We start from the raw sequence: 22,192 nt of genomic DNA on the forward strand, positions 1-22,192 counted from the left end.
CAAAACTCAGGCCCAGTGTATATAACAATGCAATCTAAGTGGCAAAAAGTGGCTGGCTGACATACGACAAACTATCAGGACTGAAGTACATCCACTTTGTGAGAATTTGAGTCCCACTTTTTTGGGGGGAGATTGAACCAAAACTCAGGCCCAGTGTATAAAACAACACAATGTAAGTGGCAGAAAGTGGCTGGCTGATATACGACAAACAAACAGGACTGAAATATATCCACTTTGTGAGAATTTGAATCTCCCTTTTTATTGGGGAGACTGAACCAAACCTCAGGCCCAGTGCATAAAACAACACAATGTAAGTGGCAGAAAGTGGCTGGCTGACATAGGACAAACTAACAGGACTGAAGTATATCCATTTTGTGAGAATTTGAATCTCACTTTTTTGCGGGGAGACTGAACCAAAACTCAGGCCCAGTGTATAAAACAACACAATGTAAGTGGCAGAAAGTGGCTGGAAGATATATGAAAAAATACAAGGACTGTAGTTCAATTTCAATCTCCCAACAATGATCTCAGGAAAAGTATGGCAGCAATAAAAAGGACTGCTGCACACAAAAGTGTGGACAAATAAACAAGATAACTGTGCAGAAAGGAGCAACAGGATTTTTGCTTTTAAAAAAGCAGTTGGTTTGCACAGCAGCGTGCAAACAGCAATGCAGCTATAAGGGAGCCTTATAAAGCAGCCTAATAAGCTACAGAGATGATACACAAAAATATAGCCTCTACTGTCCCTGCAAAAAAATGGTGGTGTTGGACAGTGGAAATCGCTACAGCACAAGCAGTTTGGGGGTTAATCTTCCCTCTCTACCTATATCCCTTCTTCTGATGAAGCTGCAGCAACCTCTCCCTATGCTAAGATCGGCAGAAGTAAGATGGCGGCCGGTGTGCACGCCCCTTTATAGCCTCTGTGACGCTGCAGAAAGCAAGCCAATCACTGTCATGCCCTTCTCTAAGATGGTGCGGACCGAGACCGATGTCATCACGCTGCCCACACTATGTGTCCTCCTCCATTGGCTGAAAAATGGTGCTGAAAGCGTCATGCAAACGTGACTTTTACGCGCAGATCGACGACCTCATGGCCGATCCCATACTAGGATCGGGTCGGGTTTCATGAAACCCGACTTTGCCGAAAGTCGGCGATTTTTTTATTTGTCCGATCCGTTTCGCTCAACCCTAGACACTGTAAATTGTGAAAGACCATATAGAATGTGCAGTATGTAATTCCTACGGCTTCTCTTGTATTTAGATGAGATAAAAAATGTGCATTAAAATTTCATGCTGAAGTAAAATGTGTTGCGCAACTCTTTACAATACATTGGGAAAATGCATCAAACTCAGAAAACAGAAGCAGTTGCTAATGGCAATAAGTTTATAAATGATGCCAACTAAAAGAAAACCCGCTACAAGACAGAAACAATGTATGGTAAGTTTCAGTTATTTCTTTTCTTGTCTGGAGCTCAAAAACACAGAAACAAATCTCTCAACAAAATATAGAAACTAGCATGACATGTAAATTGCTGAACAATGCTTTTATATTGTTTATGAAAACTGCTATGTAGCAAATTAAATGCATGTATTACTTAAGTTTGATAAACTACTTCATTCTATGAGATATGGTGACAGCACAGCAAAAGTCTCAATATTGTGTAAACTATTCTTTTTTTTTCGTTTTGTTACTTTTCTGTTCCATGTTTGCCTATAGGAAAACTTTTAAGCAAAAATAAGTATTCATTTTATCTAAATAATAATAATAATTTTCTTTTTATAGCGCAAACATATTCCGCAACACTTTACATTTAGAGGGGACTTGAACAGACAATAAAAGACATTACATATTAACAATAGTACATAAATCAACAGAGGGCAGGGTCCTCATTCCTCCTGTACCAGTTATGACTTGTATTGTTTAAGATTATTGTACTTGTTTTTATTATGTATACCCCTCCTCACATGTAAAGCGCCATGGAATAAATGGCGCTATAACAATAAATAATAATAATAATAATATCAAGAGGAGTGAGGACCCTGCTTGCATGCTTACAATCTATGAGGAAATAGGGGGGGCATGATAGGTGGATTTCATTGAATGAACTATCCATAATTTAATAAATTGGATGCTCATGCAATGCTGCATGAACCAATAACCAACCAGTATATGTAAAAGTGCAGACACTGAGGGCTATTTAATGCATAAAGAGTGTGAGAACATGGCACAAGGATCCTGGTTATGAGGAAAATTTTGAATGGGCAACACAGGGATAATTAGATAAATATGTTGAGGTGGTAGGCCAGTCTGAAAAAAAGGTATTTTGGGGGCACGCTTAAAACTGTTGGTATTGAGGATTAATCGAATTATCCTGGGTAGTGCATTCCAAATAATTGTTGCAGCATGTGAGAAGTACTAGAGATGGAAGTGGGAGGTTCTGATTATTGAAGATGTTGATTTTAGGTCAATAGCAGAAAGGAGGGCACGGGAAGAGCGATATACTGAGACAAGGGAGGAGATGTAGGGTGGTGCTGAACAGTGGAGCACTTTGTGGGTGAAAGTGATAAGTTTATATGGAACTCTGTAGTGAATAGATAGCCAGTGCAATGACCGGCAAAAGGTAGATGAATTAATGTTACGGTTGGTGAGGAATATGATCTTTTTGATCTTAGATTGAATGGTGTATCCATTATAGATTGGAAAACACAAAGTATATTTAAAAATGAACCTGAAGTGTTTAGTATCATAATGATTCTGTCTTTCTATCTGGCTATATTTTAAAATTAAATCTGACTGTTATAAAAATCAAGTGGCAACAAAGATAAGAAAACTCTATGCTACTTTGTCTCCAGAAGGTTCCATAAAGTTTTACAAGAGACAGAGGGGTTGACTACAAGAGGCTTTTAATAACAGTGATTTCACCAAAGCCACAAGTTAATATTAATTGTACTGGAGAACCTCGAGGTTGCTCAAAATCCTTGCTTGCTTGTAAGATGATATATAAACAAAACCATGTAACTACCAATTAACTTCTCAATTAAATTAAGTTCTGTAATAGAAATACTTTCTATTCCTATTTCTATTTAGAAAAGGTATGCTGCTAATAAAGTCTGCTTGAACTTTCTGTGTATACATACATACATCGCTGGATCATTAAAGGCAAACTAGATTAATAGCAAATCATAGAAAGCCCAATTCATAAAGAAGTTTCCAACTATTTTCCAGCTTAAAAGTTCTTGAAATGCAAGAACATTTTGTGCAATCCATATCCAAGTAAAAAAAATTGTGACTTTTGACATTTAGAAAAGTGAATAGAGCTTAGCTGGGAGGAGTCAAGCATATTCAAGAAATTCATTAAAATTTGCAAAGCAAAAATGGCACAATATTTAAAATAATAATATATAACAATTATTACAGAAATATATATATATATATATATATATACATGTATCACTGACTAGAATACTTTTCTTGCAGTGGCACTCAGCATTTGAAGGAGGCATGAAATTGATTTAGAGGTACGCACCTCTTAATAAATTTAGCACAATTTACTCTAGCACACAGTTTAGCAAGAATGGAGTGCAAAAAGACCAGCTTGAATAATTGTGGCCATAGTCTTAGACAGCATTTACCCAAACTATTCAAAGAACTGGCACATTTTTCTAGATGACAACTTGATTATAAGGATGCAATGGTAGAAAGGCTTTCTGAAGGTTTATAAATGTGAACCAACATCTACAATCTACGCATTCCCAATTAGAGCAAAGAAATGGGGCTTGTTAATTGAATAAACTGATTATGGGTTAAAATAAATTAAAACTCATATTTCAAGCAAGTTTTCACTTGCCACCTTACTGATAGTTTCCTGGTTCCTAGCTGATGTTTGTTCATATTGCTGCATGGCAAGTAATCACTGTAGATTGACCAAAATAATGCCACAGCTAGTTTACAGTCAATAAACCCAAATGTAGTTATATAGGCAAGCACATATTTCTGTTACCATTATTGCATAATGTATTGGCTAGTATTCTCACCAAAAATCTGACACCCATTTATTATACTTAATTTAAAATCTTTCATTCTGATTCTTCTCTATTTATATCATTATTTTGTTGCTTTGTCTTTCTCACAAAAATCAACCTCTTTTTCATCTAGAGAATGAGTGCCCTAAGGCACAGACCTAGAAACAATACAGATGTTTTACTAGTAGAAAGCTGAGATCAAATTAAAGAGTACATAAAGATAGATCTCTGTAGAGAGAAAGAAATAAATGCATGCTGGAGGCATTAGCAGGGAGAGCCCAGGGCTTTAATTCTAGTAATTCCAGCTGAAATGATTGAATCATTGTCTTGGTTGTCCAGCAATGTTAATAAGCCCTTTCCTCGGGCACATAGTGATTACTGGACTATAAATGCAAATACCGTGTATACTCATGTATAAGCCAAGTTTCGCTGTACATTTTTTTGGGCTGAAAATGTCCCCCTCGGCTTATAAACAAGTCATTGTACCAGTTATGGTGGGGGAGTGGGAGCGACCTGTGACCGCTGCTAAAGAGAAATGAATATTCACTGCACTGGCAATGAATATTAATTTCTCTTCTAGTGCGCGCAAAGTTACAACCGCAGCCACCGGCTTCCAGCAGCTGCCGAGCTCTCATGCGTGCCTACTCATTAAGGTAATAAATATTAACTTCTCTCCACTCCCATAGGCTGGAGAGAGGTGAATATTCTTTACCTTAAAGAGAGAGGACACGTGATCGCCCAGCAGCTGCTGGAAGCTGGCAGCTGCAACTGTGAGCGTGCTATAAGAGAAATGAGCTGGAACGAGATGTTGTGAGGGCGCGCAGGGAAGGTAAGTAGGATGTTTTTTCTGTTTTTATGCTTTTTCATTGAGGCCATATATACAAAGATGGGGATGAGGAACCATACAGACAAGGTTGGGATAAGGAGCCATGCATACTAGGATGGGGTTAAAGATCTATGCAGACAAGGATGGAAATAAGAAGCCATGCTTACAAGGATGGGAAAAGGTAGCCATGCATACAAGGATGGGAATAAGGAGCCATTTAAATTCAGTGGCCAGTGTCAGGCAGCTGCTACAAAGGCAAATAAAATAATGGGATGCATTAAAAGAGGCATAGATGCTCATGAGGAGAACATAATTTTACCTCTATACAAGTCACTAGTTCGACCACACTTAGAATACTGTGCACAGTTCTGGTCTCCGGTGTTTAAGAAAGACATAGCTGAACTGGAGCGGGTGCAGAGAAGAGCGACCAAGGTTATTAGAGGACTGGGGGGTCTGCAATACCAAGATAGGTTATTACACTTGGGGCTATTTAGTTTGGAAAAACGAAGACTAAGGGGTGATCTTATTTTAATGTATAAATATATGAGGGGACAGTACAAAGACCTTTCTGATGATCTTTTTAATCATAGACCTGAAACAGGGACAAGGGGGCATCCTCTGCGGTTGGAGGAAAAAAGGTTTAAGCATAATAACAGACGCGGATTCTTTACTGTAAGAGCAGTGAGACTATGGAACTCTCTGCCGTATGATGTTGTAATGAGTGATTCATTACTTAAATTTAAGAGGGGACTGGATACCTTTCTGGAAAAGTATAATGTTACAGGGTATATACACTAGATTCCTTGATAGGGCGTTGATCCAGGGAACTAGTCTGATTGCCGTATGTGGAGTCGGGAAGGAATTTTTTTCCCCAATGTGGAGCTTACTCTTTGCACATGGGGTTTTTTTGCCTTCCTCTGGATCAACATGTTAGGTTAGGCTATGGGTTGAACTAGATGGACATATAGTCTTCCTTCAACCTTAATAACTATGTAACTATGTAACTATGTAACTATGCATACAAGGATGGGAATAAGGAGCCATGCAGTCAAGGATGGGAATAAGAAGCCATGCAGTCAAGGATGGGAATAACAAGCCATGCATTCAAGGATGGGAATAATGGGAATAAGGATTCATGCATACTAGGATGGGTATAAGGAGCCATGCATACAAGAATGGAAATAAGCTGCCATGCATACAAGGATGGGAATAAGCTGCCATGCATACAAGGATGGGAATAAGGAGCCATGCAGACGAGGATGGGAATGAAGAGCCATGCACAACAGAATAGGGATTAGGGGAAATTTCATACCCAGTTTATAAGTTTATACTTGAGTCAATAAGTTTTCCCAGTTTTTCGAGGCAAAATTAGATGCCTCAGCTTATACTTGGTTCGACTTATACATGAGTATATAAGATAAGTTTATTTTAGGGCATTACAATTGTGCCACATGGAAACTAATAAGCATAACACCAAGTGCATTTGATGCAACTATTGGTCTACTTAAATTGTAAGTTTATCTTAAATGTAAAACTTTTCAAATGGAATTTACAATAGTCAAATTTTAGTACAAATGTTTTGTTATGCAACAATCATGAGAACAAAAGCGACAACCAAATATGCAGCAATTTGAGTCACTTTTGAAAAAGCCTCACCAAAACTGATAGTAAAACTTTAGGTTTGTTAGTTTAAATATGCAAATAGTAATTAGCTATTAGTATCTATCACAAATTTTTTTTAACAGTTCAAAGGAGCACTTTCTTACCTGTATAAGATATTAGAGTTGACTAATTTAATAAAACATGGAATTAACAGTTACTTGAAAATAAAACTAAAAAAAATAAAAATAGAACCCACTGGAGCACTAAGCAGAGGAGGACATGACTTTGGGAGGGGTGGACCTTTATTCCTGCAGCTTTGTTTGTATAGCGGTGTAGACCTTAAGCAAAACTGATGTTGCTTTAACCCTGCTGTTCTGTTCGGTCTGGGGAGACCTATTTTGAACTTTGGTATTTTTTGGGGTGTTCAAGATGCGGTTCTGAAACTTGTGGTTGATTGACTTAAATGAGGATGGGTCGGTCGGCCACGGGTTTCAGAGCCGCATCTTGAATATTTTAAAGAATATTGAAGTTCAAAGTTGGTCATTTTTGACCAACAGAACAGCAGGGTTAAGAGTAAGGAGCACAGTATGTCTGTGCCTGGTGTGCTACTATGAGGAGGGTGCAGCTTATATAGAGGAGGTAACTGTCTCTCACCCTCTTTCTCTCACTGAATGAACTGGAGGAAACATCACCCGTCCTCCTGCCCTGTTATAATCACTCTCCTAAAACATTTTCTTTAATTATTGCTTGTATAATAGTGAATGATTTATTGTATTTGTTTAATCAGCCATTGTACAGTGGGGCAAAAAAGTATTTAGTCAGTCAGCAATAGTGCAAGTTCCACCACTTAAAAAGATGAGAGGCGTCTGTAATTTACATCATAGGTAGACCTCAACTATGGGAGACAAACTGAGAAAAAAAAATCCAGAAAATCACATTGTCTGTTTTTTTAACATTTTATTTGCATATTATGGTGGAAAAGAAGTATTTGGTCAGAAACCAAATTTCATCTCAATACTTTGTAATATATCCTTTGTTGGCAATGACAGAGGTCAAACGTTTTCTGTAAGTCTTCACAAGGTTGCCACACACTGTTGTTGGTATGTTGGCCCATTCGTCCATGCAGATCTCCTCTAGAGCAGTGATGTTTTTGGCTTTTCGCTTGGCAACACCGACTTTCAACTCCCTCCAAAGGTTTTCTATAGGGTTGAGATCTGGAGACTGGCTAGGCCACTCCAGGACCTTGAAATGCTTCTTACGAAGCCACTCCTTCGTTGCCCTGGCGGTTTGCTTTGGATCATTGTCATGTTGAAAGACCCAGCCACGTTTCATCTTCAATGCCCTTGCTGATGGAAGGAGGTTTGCACTCAAAATCTCACGATACATGGCCCCATTCATTCTTTCATGTACCCGGATCAGTCGTCCTGGCCCCTTTGCAGAGAAACAGCCCCAAAGCATGATGTTTCCACCACCATGCTTTTCAGTAGGTATGGTGTTTGATGGATGCAACTCAGTATTCTTTTTCCTCCAAACACGACAAGTTGTGTTTCTACCAAACAGTTCCAGTTTGGTTTCATCAGACCATAGGACATTCTCCCAAAACTCCTCTGGATCATCCAAATGCTCTCTAGAAAACTTCAGACGGGCCCGGACATGTACTGGCTTAAGCAGTGGGACACGTCTGGCACTGCAGGATCTGAGTCCATGGTGGCGTAGTGTGTTACTTATGGTAGGCCTTGTTACATTGGTCCCAGCTCTCTGCAGTTCATTCACTAGGTCCCCCCGCGTGGTTCTGGGATTTTTGCTCACCGTTCTTGTGATCATTCTGACCCCACGGGGTGGGATTTTGCGTGGAGCCCCAGATCGAGGGAGATTATCAGTGGTCTTGTATGTCTTCCATTTTCTAATTATTGCTCCCACTGTTGATTTCTTCACTCCAAGCTGGTTGGCTATTGCAGATTCAGTCTTTCCAGCCTGGTGTAGGGCTACAATTTTGTTTCTGGTGTCCTTTGACAGCTCTTTGGTCTTCACCATAGTGGAGTTTGGAGTCAGACTGTTTGAGGGTGTGCACAGGTGTCTTTTTATACTGATAACAAGTTTAAACAGGTGCCATTACTACAGGTAATGAGCGGAGGAAAGAGGAGACTCTTAAAGAAGAAGTTACAGGTCTGTGAGAGCCAGAAATCTTGATTGTTTGTTTCTGACCAAATACTTATTTTCCACCATAATATGCAAAAAAATGATAAAAAAACAGACAATGTGATTTTCTGGATTTTTTTTTCTCAGTTTGTTTCCCATAGTTGAGGTCTACCTATGATGTAAATTACAGACGCCTCTCATCTTTTTAAGTGGTGGAACTTGCACTATTGCTGACTGACTAAATACTTTTTTGCCCCACTGTATATCTTGTACCAGGTCCAATTTTATCATGGCTATAAAGAGTTAACATTAGCATTAACCTCTAAGACCAAGTGAAGGGCAATCCCTCACCCATGGTTCCCTAGAGGTTCCCTCTGCAGGGTTTTTTCCTATCCTGACTGTTGTAGTATGACTCTTTGTGAGTCATAGGTTTGCCAAGTTTAGTCACCTTAACGCTTTTTCAGAGACTTCTAGTTTATAAGTTTGCAAAAGTGATTTATAAAAAAAATGGCTAAAAGTGACACACGTGACTTGGAATTTATAACCCGTTATGGCTTTGCGGTTTAAGAGTCAGGTGGAAGTTGCTGACAAGTTAAGGTGGACTCATTTGAACTAATAGAGGATGTAAAACCTCATGGTGGTGAATAGGCTTGGCTTTGGTGGCCAGCCTCAAGGACGTTGTAATGGTAACATCAATCAAGGGTGGGCACGGTGGTTAATCACAGGAGACGATAATAGTGTAATTGGTGCTCTGAAAGTTTACTCGCTCTGCTTGAATAACAAGCGAGTGTGTGTCGTCCCTTTATGGCTGTCTGTCCTGGTGCTGTATGTTAGACAGCTAGGAATATCACAGTACTTGTAAATCCCACTGTACTATCATGTCACCTGACTCCTACGGTGATTGTTTTAATCCTGTGAATTAAATAAAGCTGTGGTCATTTTGACAAACAAAATAATGTGTTTTATGCATTTATTCCAGTGTCTAGGTTTACTGTAGTTATGATTGTTTTAAAATGAAATGGGGGTCCGTCTCACATCCAAAAGTCAAGTTAGTAAACTCAATATGAATATCCAACATATGTGGCAAACATTAATGTTGGTTATTCTGATTGAGCTGTGTGTAAATTTTGGTGGTATTATAAACAGAAAAGGAAGGACATAAAAGGAAAGCATACATGTAGACAGAGTAAGGGTAGGTGCACTTTCTGATATGAGATTTTCTCCTGGAATCTAACTAGAGAAAATGAAATAAGATGAATACAGGGCACAGCAATGTCAGAATGACATTGCTCTGGACATGATCCATCTGGTGTCATTCCTTTTAAACACATCAAGGTTTGGAAACACTTTTCCTATGCCACATAAAAAATAAATTTGGTGATGATAAAGTTTTGGCATTGTAATTTGTATCTTTTATTACATCTGACTTTTTGATCTCTTTTTATTCAGGTTTTGTGAGTCACTGTGATGAAAAAGCAACATTCTTGGCGTGTTTTTTCATTTTTTTTATGACTATAGACAAATGAAACACATAACATGCCAGGCGGGGGGCGTGGTTTGCACGGGAGCAGGAGCAGACCTACTTTACAGGAGCTCCTGTAATTTCCCAGATCCAAGCTACTAAAAAGCTACAAAAAGTGGATTATTTGGGTCCTAAAGCTCTATCAACATGCCTGGAACTGACTCCAAGAAGAATGGACCCAGTCCTGTGAAGAGAAAACCTTCTCCAGGACAGAAATATAGCCGTGGCTCTGGAGGAGTGCTGTCCCTGCAAGGAGGAAAGCATGGAGGATCTGCACAGCTGAAGCCGACACTCTGTCAGACCCCAGCTAAACCAAGGACTCCTGCAGTAAAGCTGATCTCCGGGGTGCAGACCAGCAAGAAAGCTCCCCTTCCAGCTATGCTGTCACTGGTGAGTGGGAGCAGAAAGAAGCAAGGAGCTGTGGTGGAACTGGGCGCAGGGATGAAGCAAGCAGCAGATGAGAACAAAGAGATGACTCATCCTTTACAGGAGCCCAGCAAGCTGCAGCTGCCCAGCCAAGCACGGAGGAGCAGCCTAAACCACAGGGCACAGGAGTTTGTGCCGAAGACACTGACAGCTGCCGGGACCCGGAGTGAGACCGCGACTCTGACCACTGAACAGGGGTCACAGAAAGGAATGCCGCTCTATGCAGAGAAAGCAGTAACGGGATCGCCCCAGGGAAGTTTCACACTGGAATTACAAGAGGGAGCGCTGCTGCATATGGAAAGGAGCGACAGGTTGCTGAACCAAGGGAACCTGGATAAAGAAGAATGCACTACTACTACAGGAGTGGATTATAAAACAAACAGACTTGAGAATTGAGAGGAACAAGGGGACTTCTGTGTGGGTAAGCAATGTGCTGCACTCCCCCATTTTAAATGAACAGTTATCTCCTTACAATAGCACCGCAGGGGGCTTAGCTGGGTTTACCAGCATTAAGGGGAAACATGACACTACTGAAGTACAATTACAGCACAGCCCTACTGTTGTAAGCCCCCCCTGCCATAACATCTTAGAGCTGCAGAGAGAGAATCCCAATGAAACACCACTAGGGGAAATATCTAGGAGTCAAAAAATTATAATGGATGATCTTGGGTTTAATTCTGAGTTTTATGAGTCCCTAATTACTTACTTTAATAGAAGGAGGGGGAAGGGGAAGAAGTAGAAGATGTAATGACTAATATATCTAACAGCTGTAATGGATCCTTAGAGGGATCAGAGCGTTCAATATCAAACGAGTCATCTGTGAATAGTGAGGGCTTTAATTTCTCTGACTATGAAACGGATAATTAATCCGGATATTCTACATCAAGTGAGGCTCCCTGTGAGTCATCTAAATTGCCTAAAAAGCGCAGCTTTAAAAACTCTTCCCCTGCTTTATTAACATTGGAAGGGATCCCAGCATCTGATGACTATCCAACTGAGGGTTTTATGGTGTATCTCCTCAAATCATTTTTGACCACTATGAATATTTGTGGTAAAGATGCCATCCCTGATCCTAAACAATCATTTAATTCAAAGGCTTCCCAAGCTTTTATAAAAAAGCTTTTCCAAGAGATAATAAAATCTGTAAACTCTGTCACTGAGTCAATCCCCCCTAGCATAGCTACTGGAACTTCACTTGCTCAAGAATCATTTGCATATAAAAGCAAACTTGAAAAAAATGAACAAAACTTATCTCAAGCAATCTCTAAGCCTTCAGAATTATTGGAGGGGATTCAGAAAAAAATGGATCTTCTAAAGGCCAATTTAAACAACTTTGAGGATTTTAGAAGGAAGAATAACGTTAAGATCAGGGGTATACCAGATTCAATTCAGGCTTCCCAGTTGGAGAGTTATGTATCATCAATGATCTCTAACTTATTTCCTAACTCTACCGAAGGCCCTCTGATAGAAAAGGTTGTCAGAATACGCAGACCACCCACGCTTCCCAGGGATTTATCATGTGACGTCATTGTTACTTTTTACCCAAATTGGGTCAGGAACGCGCTCTTAGGTATCTCAAAAAATCCGAGATTTCTCTCTTCCCCTTACAAGCAACTGGTTTTTTATAAGGATTTGTCTAAAGTCACTCTCCAAAACAGGAGAGTTTTTTCGCATACCACAAGAGAACTACTGCGTGTAGGCCTCTCTTACTCCTGGACAAGATCATCAACCCTCCGGGTGAGACTTCCATCAGGTTTATTTCATGTTGCCTCTCCGGACGAGGGTATTGAATTTTTAAAACGCATTGGAATCAACTCCTCTGAAGCCACATCCAGTTCCCTACCAACAACTTGAAGGGTAACTGTTCTGGTTGAACAATCTACAAAGATCTGTTATTTGACTAGCTGTAACAACTTAATTCCACTTTAAAAAAATTTTTTTCGTTACTTGATTGTTTCTTGGATCAAAACCGAACTTTCCTCCACTAGGTCTTAGGGGTGCCATGTGGACTCTGGGACTTGGGCAGGCATTATATCACACATTATGCGACCTTTAATCTACTTTTATCTCACAAAAAACGTGTATACTAATATTACTGAGCATCATATAATATTGACTTTTCAGCGACGTTATCTGATATTCCACTTATTGTGTTTATAAGTAGGCATCATATTCATACAGTATATCTCTATACTTAGGCTACTTTGAATCCGACATGTATATGGTTGTTTTCTCTTTTAGGCCCAGCTATTAAGCAACATTTTTCTTTACTGTAAATGCTTATTATTATTCTACTTCATCGCACAGGCTACTTTAATTCTGACTTGTATACTTTTATCTATTCTCTTGGGCCTAGTTATTAAGCAACATTTTTCTTTACTGCTAATGCTTATTTTTACTATACTGCATCGCAAGACTAATTTAATTTTCGTCCCTTTGTTAGTGACATATATATGTAGTATATTTAAGCTACCAATTTATGGTCTGTTTTCTAATGCCTGATATTTCATTCCCCATTTCACTTGGGGATTCCTTTCCTTTTCCCTACCCTATGTTTATTTCCTTCCCCTTTCTCTCATTTCTACCTGTTTAACCCCTTAGCGACCGCCGATACGCCTTTTAACGGCGGCCGCTAAGGGTACTTAAATCACAGCGCCGTTAATTAACGGCGCTGTGGAAAAAGTCCATAGTGCCCCCCAGAGGCCGATTTTCTCCGGGGTCTCGGCTGCCGAGGGTAGCCGAGACCCCAGAGAACATGATTCGGGGGTTTTTAACCCACCCCGCATTTGCGATCGCCGGTAATTAACCGTTTACCGGCGATCGCAAAAAAAAAAAAAAAGCGATCTCTTTTTAATTTCTCTGTCCTCCGATGTGATCGCACATCGGAGGACAGAGAAAAGGGGTCCCAGGTGGCCCCCCAATACTCACCTAGCTCCCCCGATGCTCCTCGTGTCTCCCGGTGGGCGCCGCCATCTTCAAAATGGCGGGCGCATGCGCAGTGCGCCCGCCGGCCGGCACCGGGAGAATCTTTGGGGTCTCGGCTGCCGGGGGTAGCCGAGACCCCAAAGAGCACGATCGGGGTCGGTATTACCGACCCCTGTTTTGCGATCGCCGGTAATTAACTGTTTACCGGCGACCGCAAAAAAAAAGAAAAAAAAAAAAGTAAAGTGTAATTCTCTGTCCTCTGATATGATCGCACATCAGAGGACAGAGAAATAGGGGGATTCGGGGACCCTAGCATACTCACCTAGGTCCCTGGATCCTCTTGCTGCTCCTCCTGGCCGCCGGCAGCAGAACATGGCGGACGCATGCCCAGTGCGCCCGCCATCTGTCTCCATCTGCCGGCCGGCAGGAGAACAGCAGTTGGGGCTAAAATTAGGGTTAGGGGTAGGGTTAGGGTTAGGGGTAGGGTTAGGGGTAGGGGTAGGGTTAGGGTTAGGGTTAGGGGTAGGGTTAGGGTTAGGGGTAGGGTTAGGGGTAGGGTTAGGTTAGGGGTAGGGTTAGGGGTAGGGTTAGGTTAGGGGTAGGGTTAGGGGTAGGGTTAGGTTAGGGTTAGGGGTAGGGTTAGGGGTAGGGTTAGGTTAGGGGTAGGGCTAGGGTTAGGGCTAGGGTTGGGGCTTAATTTAGGGTTAGGGTTGGGGCTAAATTTAGGGTTAGGGTTGGGGCTAAACTTAGGGTTAGGCTTCTTTCACACTTACGTCGGTACGGGGCCGTCGCAATGCGTCGGCCCGACATACCGACGCACGTTGTGAAAATTGTGCACAACGTGGGCAGCAGCTGTAGTTTTTCAACACATCCGCTGCCCAATCTATGTCCTGGGGAGGAGGGGGCGGAGTTACGGCCACGCATGCGCGGTCAGAAATGGCGGATGCGACGTACAAAAAAACGTTTCATTGAACTTTTTTTGTGCCGACGCTCCGCCAAAACACAACTGATCCAGTGCACGACGGACGCGACGTGTGGCCATCCGTCACGATCCGTCGGCAATACAAGTCTATGGGCAAAAAACGCATCCTGCGGGCACATTTGCAGGATCCGTTTCTTGTCCAAAACGACGGATTGCGACGGAATGCCAAACGACGCAAGTGTGAAAGTAGCCCTAGAGCTATGGTTAGGGTTGGGGCTAAAGTTAGGGCTAGGGTTGGGGCTAAAGTTAGGGTTAGAGCTGGGATTAGGGTTAGGGTTTGGATTAGGGTTCGTATTAGGGTTAGGGTTGGCATTAGGGTTACGCTTGGGATTAGGGTTAGGTTTGGGATTAGGGTTAAGGTTAGGGTTGTGATTAGGGGTGTATTAGGATTAGGGTTAGGTTTGAGGTTAGGGTTGAGATTAGGATTAGGGGTGTGTTGGATTTAGGGTTTTGATTAGGGTTATGGTTAGGGTTGACATTAGGGTTGTTTTGGGGTAAGGGTTGTGATTATGGTTAGGGTTAGTGATTAGGATTATGGATGAGGTTGGGATTAGGGTTAGGGGTGTGTTGGGGTTAGGGTTGGAGCTAGAATTGGGGGGTTTCCACTGTTTAGGTACATCAGGGGGTCTCCAAACACGACAGCCAATTTTGCGCTCAAAAAGTCAAATGGTGCTCCCTCCCTTCTGAGCTCTGCCGTGCGCCCAAACAGTGGGTTACCCCCACATATGGGGCATCAGCATACTCGGGATAAATTGGACAACAACTTCTGGGGTCCAATTTCTCTTGTTACCCTTGTGAAAATAAAAACTTGGGGGCTACAAAATCTTTTTTGTGGAAAAAAAAAAATTTTTTATTTTCACGACTCTGCATTCTAAACTTCTGTGAAGCACTTGGGCATTCAAAGTTCTCACCACACATCTAGATAAGCTCCTTGGGGGGTCTAGTTTCCAAAATGGGGTCACTTGTGGAGGGTTTCTACTGGTTAGGTACATCAGGGGCTCTGCAAACGCAACATAATACCCGCAGACCATTCTATCAAAGTCTGCATTCCAAAACGGCGCTCCTTCCTTCCGAGCTCTGCCGTGCGCCCAAACAGTGGTTTACCCCCACATATGGGGTACCAGCATACTCAGGACAAATTGGACAACAACTTTTGTGGTCCAATTTCTCTTGTTACCCTTGTGAAAATAAAAATTTGGTGGCTAAAAAATATTTTTTGTGGAAAAAAAAAATATTTTTTATTTTCACGGCTCTGCATTATAAACTTCTGTGAAGCACTTGGGCATTCAAGGTTCTCACCACACATCTAGATAAGTTCCATGGGGGGTCTAGTTTCCAAAATGGGGTCACTTGTGGGGGGTTTCTACTGTTTAGGCACATCAGGGGCTCTCCAAACGCGACATGGCGTCCGATCTCATTTCCAGCCAATTCTACATTGAAAAAGTAAAACGGCACTCTTTCTCTTCCAAGCTCTGCGGTGCGCCCAAACAGTGGTTTACCCCCACATATTGGGTATCAGCGTACTCAGGAGAAATTGCACAACAACTTTAGTGGTCTAATTTCTCCTGTTACCCTTGTGAAAATAAGAATTTGTGGGCGAAAAGATCATTTTTGTGTAAACAAAAGCGATTTTTTATTTTCACGGCTCTACGTTATAAACTTCTGTGAAGCACTTGGGGGTTCAAAGTGCTCACCACACATCTAGATAAGTTCCTTAAGGGGTCTAGTTTCCAAAATGGTGTCACTTGTGGGGAGTTTCCACTGTTTAGGTACATCAGGGGCTCTCTAAATGTGACATGGTGTCCGATCTCAATTCCAGCCAATTCTGCATTGAAAAAGTCAAACGGCGCTGCTTCACTTCTAAGTTCTGCGGTGAGCCCTAACAGTGGTTTACCCCCACATATGGGGTATTGGCGTATTCAGGAGAAATTGCATAACAAAATTTATGGTTACATTTCTGTTTTTACACTTGTGAAAATAAAAAAAATGGTTCTGAATTAAGATGTTTGCAAAAAAAAGTTAAATGTTCATTTTTTCCTTCCACATTGTTTCAGTTCCTGTGAAGCACGTAAAGGGTTAATAAACTTCTTGAATGTGGTTTTGAGAACCTTGAGGGGTGTAGTTTTTAGAATGGTGTCACGCTTCATTATTTTCTATCATATAGACCCCTCAAAATGACTTCAAATGTGATGTGGTCCCTAAAAAAAAATGGTGTTGTAAAAATGAGAAATTGCTGGTCAACTTTTAACCCTTATAACTCCCTAATAAAAAAAAATTTTGTTTCCAAAATTGTGCTGATGTAAAGTAGACATGTGGGAAATGTTATTTATTAACTATTTTTCATGACATATCTCTCTGATTTAAGGGCATAAAAATACAAAGTTTGAAAATTGCAAAATTTTAAAAATTTTCGCCATATTTCCGTTTTTTTCATAAATAATCGCAAGTAATATCGAAGAAATGTTACCACTAACATGAAGTACAATATGTCACGAAAAAACAATCTCAGAATCAGCGGGATCCGTTGAAGCGTTCCAGAGTTATAACCTCATAAAGTGACAGTGGTCAGAATTGCAAAAATTGGCCTGGTCATTAAGTACCAAATTGGCTCTGTCACTAAGGGGTTAAAATTGAAAATACCAATAAAAACGTTTGAAAAACAAATAACATGCCAGTTCTAAAGAGCAGGCTGTTACAGATGCGGCAATACTAATTATGTGTACGTATGTTTGTTTATTATTTTATAAGAAACGCTGCATTTTGAGTGGTAAAACAGATTTTAGTGATTTGTGTGTGGTTTTTTTTTACATCTTTTAATCTCAGTGTTCACATCTACCCAGAAATTCAGACTTCAGTCTTAGAGTGATATTCACACTAGACATGTAGATTCTCAGCAGTTCTGAGACTGCCTTGTCGTTGGCTGGTGGGCATGCATGGATTGGCCAAATTATGTTCTAAGCATCTCAGTTTTTCCCATTATTCAGAAGTAGTATTGTTATTCATACTTCACATATTTCACATTGACTTGCGTTATCACTACAGAGTGCAACTCTGTTGCTTATTGTATATGGAGATGGCTGCTCTTAGTATGCACCTGTTCACACTAGCTTGGAAGTACCAGTCAGTCTTTTTTCAATTGTATATTAGCTCTCTGACCGAGCACTGCACCCTCCAGCATGTGATGGTTTTTAATTGCAACAGGATCCTACCAACCCATAAATTCAGGCTTTGAAGAGAAGTATTCACATCTACCCAGAAATTCAGACATCAGTTCTAGGGCTCATGACCACTTGCGATGAAATCAGACAAATTCAATCTGAAAAAAAATCGTATTGAATTCGGACCAATGTTAATCTATGATGGTGTGTTCATCTGCATTTTTTTTCCAGCTTGGAATGGATCACGGCCGGACTAGAAAAAAATTGCAGCATGCTGCAATTGTCATCAAAAATCGGATCGCATCCTGCAATAGATGTCAATGTGTGCGAGAAAACAAATCGCTCAGCACTTACACAGCAATCGTACCATTCGAGTACTGTGCAATTTTTACACACAGGTGTCTTTTGAAAAGCCAGCAATTCATATCCGGCTACAGTAAAATCACACAGATACAGGTGCATCTCACAAAATTAGAATATAATCATAAAGGTAATATATTTCAGCTCTTCAATACAAAAACTGAAACTCGTATATTATATAGAGTCATTACAGAGTGCTCTATTTCAAGTGTTTATTTCTGTTAATGTTGATGATTATGGCTTACAGCCAATGAAAACCCAAAAGTAATTATCTCAGTAAATTAGAATACTTTATAACACCAACTTGAAAAAATTATTTTAAAATCAGAAATAGGGCAGCACAATAACTCAGTGGTTAGTACTGCAGCCTTGCAGCGCTGGAGTTCAGGATTCAAATCCCATCCTCCGTTCTCCCTGTGTTTGCGTGGGTTTCCTCCGGATAATCCGGTTTCCTCCCACATTCCAAAGACTTGGCACCTGTCCACACTGCCAAAAGTACCAAACCTGGTTTAAAAACAACAGTATCACTGCTTTATTGGCCAGCAAACTCATTTGATATTAGCCCCATAGATAATCTATGCGGTATTGTAAAGAGGAAGATGAGAGACACCAGATCCAACAATGCACATGAGCTGAATGCTGCTATCAAAGCAACCTGGGCTGCCATAACACCTCAGCAGTGCCAGAGGCTGATCGACTCCATGCCACGCTACATTGATGAAGTAATTGATGCCAATGGATTACCAAGTATTGAGTGCATTTAAAGGGAACCTGTCACCCCGTTTTTTGAGATTGAGCTATAAATACTGTTAAATAGGGCCTGCGCTGTGTGTTCCTATAGTGTATGTAGTGTACCCCGATTCCCCATGTATGCTGAGAAATAACTTACCAAAGTCGCCGTTTTCGCCTGTCAATCAGGCTGGTCAGGTCGGGAGGGCGTGGTGACATCGGTGGTTCTTCCTCAGCTTTACGTTGGTGGCGTAGTGGCGTAGTGGTGAACAAGCAGCGCGCGATCTGCGCTGTAATCCCTTGCATCGGTGGGGGCGGCCATCTTCCTGGGGCCGCGCGTGCGCAGATCGAGTGCTCTGCTGCACGGGGCTTCAGGAAAATGGCCGCGGGATGCCGCGCGTGCGCATTAGAGATCGCGGCGGCCATTTTCCCAAAGCCGAGATGCAAACTCGGCTTTGGGAAAATGGCCGCCGCGATCTCTAATGCGCACGCGCGGCATCCCGCGGCCATTTTCCTGAAGCCCCGTGCAGCAGAGCACTCGATCTGCGCACGCGCGGCCCCAGGAAGATGGCCGCCCCCACCGACGAAAGGGATGACAGCGCAGATCGCGCGCTGTGTCTTCACCACTACGCCACTACGCCACCAACGTAAAGCTGAGGAAGAACCAGCGATGTCACCACGCCCTCCCGACCTGACCAGCCTGATTGACAGGCGAAAACGGCGACTTTGGTAAGTTATTTCTCAGCATACATAGGGAATCGGGGTACACTACATACACTATAGGAACACACAGCGCAGGCCCTATTTAACAGTATTTATAGCTCAATCTCAAAAAACGGGGTGACAGGTTCCCTTTAATGAATATACATTTCAGTAGGATCACATTTTGGATTTTAACATAATTTTTTCAAGCTGCTGTTATAAAGTATTTTAATTTATTGAGATAATGACGTTAGAGTATTAATTTACTGTAAGCCATAGTCATCAACAGTAACAGAAATAAACACTTTAAATACATATCTTTCTAATGACTCTATATAATATATGAGTTTCACTTTTTGTATTCGAGAACTGAAATAAATTAACTTTTTGGTGATATTCTAATTTTGTGAGATGCACCTGTATGTTATAAAAGAAAAGATAGAATACATGTATACACACAGAATATATATATATATATATATATATATATATATATATATATATATATATATATATATATATATATATATATATATATATATACTGTTTATATATATTTATATATATGCACATGTCAGTGACACACATATATACATATATATGTATTTATATTACACAGAAAGATAGATAGAAGAGAAACCGGTAATTCATTTCTCGTTTTCTGTAAGACATGGTTTACATATAGTAAATAGATGCAGAATAGGTAGATATAGAGATGCCAGTGACCAATCCAATTAGTATTGCATGTGTGCAAATTAGGGGACATATATGTAATTAATAAAAGCTTCTTTTTGGTGGAAAAATGGCGAAGGCTCCGGCACAATTTTCCAAACCAGAGAGGGAAAGCCAGCGACTGGTGGCCGATGTTTATAGCCTGGGAAGGAGTTATTACCCATGGATTTCTACAGGCTGTGAATATGAGCCTGCAGCTGTATATTTAGCCTTTACTGGCTATTAAAATAGGGGGACCTCCAAAAAAGATGCGGGGTCCCCTTGTAATTAATAACCAGAAAAGGCTATGCAAACAGCTGTGGGCTGATATTCATAGCCTAGGAAGGGACAATGGATATTGCCCCCCCAGCTACAAACTCTCAGCTGCCCCAGAAATGGCACATTTCTAAGATGTGTCATTTCTGTCACTTAGCCTCTCTCTCTTCCCACTTGCTCTGTAGGGGTGGCAAGTGGGGTAATAGTTTGGGGGTTAATGTTTGTATTGTAAGGTGACCTCAAGCTCGGCTTATTAATGGAGAGGTGTCAATAAAACACCTATTCATTACCAATCCTATTATTGTTACATGTTAAATAAAGACATAGCCAGAATAAAATATTTTAATGAAAAAAAAAAACACTAATCACAGTTTGCCTTACTTCTTATGCAGCTAATCCATGCGACACTCTCAATCTCCTGTAAAAGAAATAAAATAATAAACCAGCAATATACCATACCTATCCGTCGTTTTGTCCCACGCCGTAATCCATATCTGGGGTATATACAATTTTCAACCAGGAAGGTGCCAAGATGCAACCGCCCCAGCTGAAAACTACCGGTGAATGAGGAGATGCTGGGAGCAGAGGTTCAGTGACTAGCCGTGCCATGACATCACTGAAGCTGTGCTCCATCACAGCCTGACCTGCAGTGAACTTACCAAATGGCTGCAATGAAACAAAGAGTGAAAAATTTAAAGGGGTCTGAATACTTTCCGCACCCACTGTATATACAAGCATATATCTATTTTTCTGTCATATAGTTATGCTTATATGCAGATAAGAATATATTTGCAGATATACATTTCATTAAAATTGGTGTTCCAGGTTTATCACAAAAGTCTGTAGTCACTCTGTGTGTCTCTCTGAGGGCAGGCTTGTGAATCGTCACATCAGGCACACTGTACGATGCAAGGTACCCTGGAGGTGTATTGACCAAGGACGTGCACATGTAGTCTGAGAGTGGAATATGCATATTTCATACTTGCGGTCGCATGAATGCTCATTCTCACTGTCAACAATGAAGAATCATCACAGTGTTTACAAGTCTGCAATCACATAGAGATACAGAAGACTTTCATGACAAACCAGGACAATTGTTTGCTTCTGCTGAGATTGGAGCAGTGTGGGAATGGGTAAAGGTGAGTAGTTTTTTTTTCATTTTATAAAGATGAATAGTAGGGTGCAGATTCAGAATAATATTTGGAAGGAGGGAACAGGGCAAATTTAGTTTACTGAGTAGTTGATGTGGTAGGCTTGTTTGAAGAGATGGGTTTTCAAAGTGCGCTTGAATAGGTCGGGGCTAGGTATCAGTCTGATTGTCTGGGGAAGTGCATTCCAGAGAGCTGGTGCAGCACAAGGGAAGTCTTGGAGACGGAGGTGCGAGGTTCGGATTATGGGGGATGTTATTCTTAGGTCATTTGGAGAATGGTGGGCACGTGTAGGTCGATAGACAGAGATGAGAGAGGAGATATAAGGCGGTGCACAACTGTGGAGAGCTTTGTGGGTAATAGAAATAAGTTTATACTGGACCGTGTAGCGAACAGGTAGCCAGTGTAATAACTGGCACAGGATGGAGGAATCGGTGAAGTGGCTGGACAGAAATATGACCCTGGCTGCCACATTCAAGATAAATTGGAGAGGAGAAAGTTTGGTTAGAGGGAGATCGATCAGAAGAGAATTGCAGTAGTCCAGACGAGAATAAATAAGAGCAACAGTAAGAGTCTTAGCAGTTTCAAAGGTGAGAAATGGTCGGATTCTGGAGATGTTTTTAAGATGCAGGTGACAAGAGCAAATGAGGGATCGGATATAGG

At 41.1% G+C, this 22,192-nt stretch overlaps 1 protein-coding gene across 1 annotated transcript in view; it reads right to left on the reverse strand.

Moving 5' to 3' along the window:
- The window catches only part of NAALADL2 (N-acetylated alpha-linked acidic dipeptidase like 2), a 980,368-nt gene that overhangs the window by 428,468 nt on the left and 529,708 nt on the right, over window positions 1-22,192 (reverse strand). The gene's annotated exons all lie outside the window — the stretch shown is intronic.

This window comes from Ranitomeya imitator, chromosome 5 (genome assembly GCF_032444005.1).
Source record: "Ranitomeya imitator isolate aRanImi1 chromosome 5, aRanImi1.pri, whole genome shotgun sequence".
Taxonomy (NCBI): Eukaryota; Metazoa; Chordata; class Amphibia; order Anura; family Dendrobatidae; genus Ranitomeya; species Ranitomeya imitator.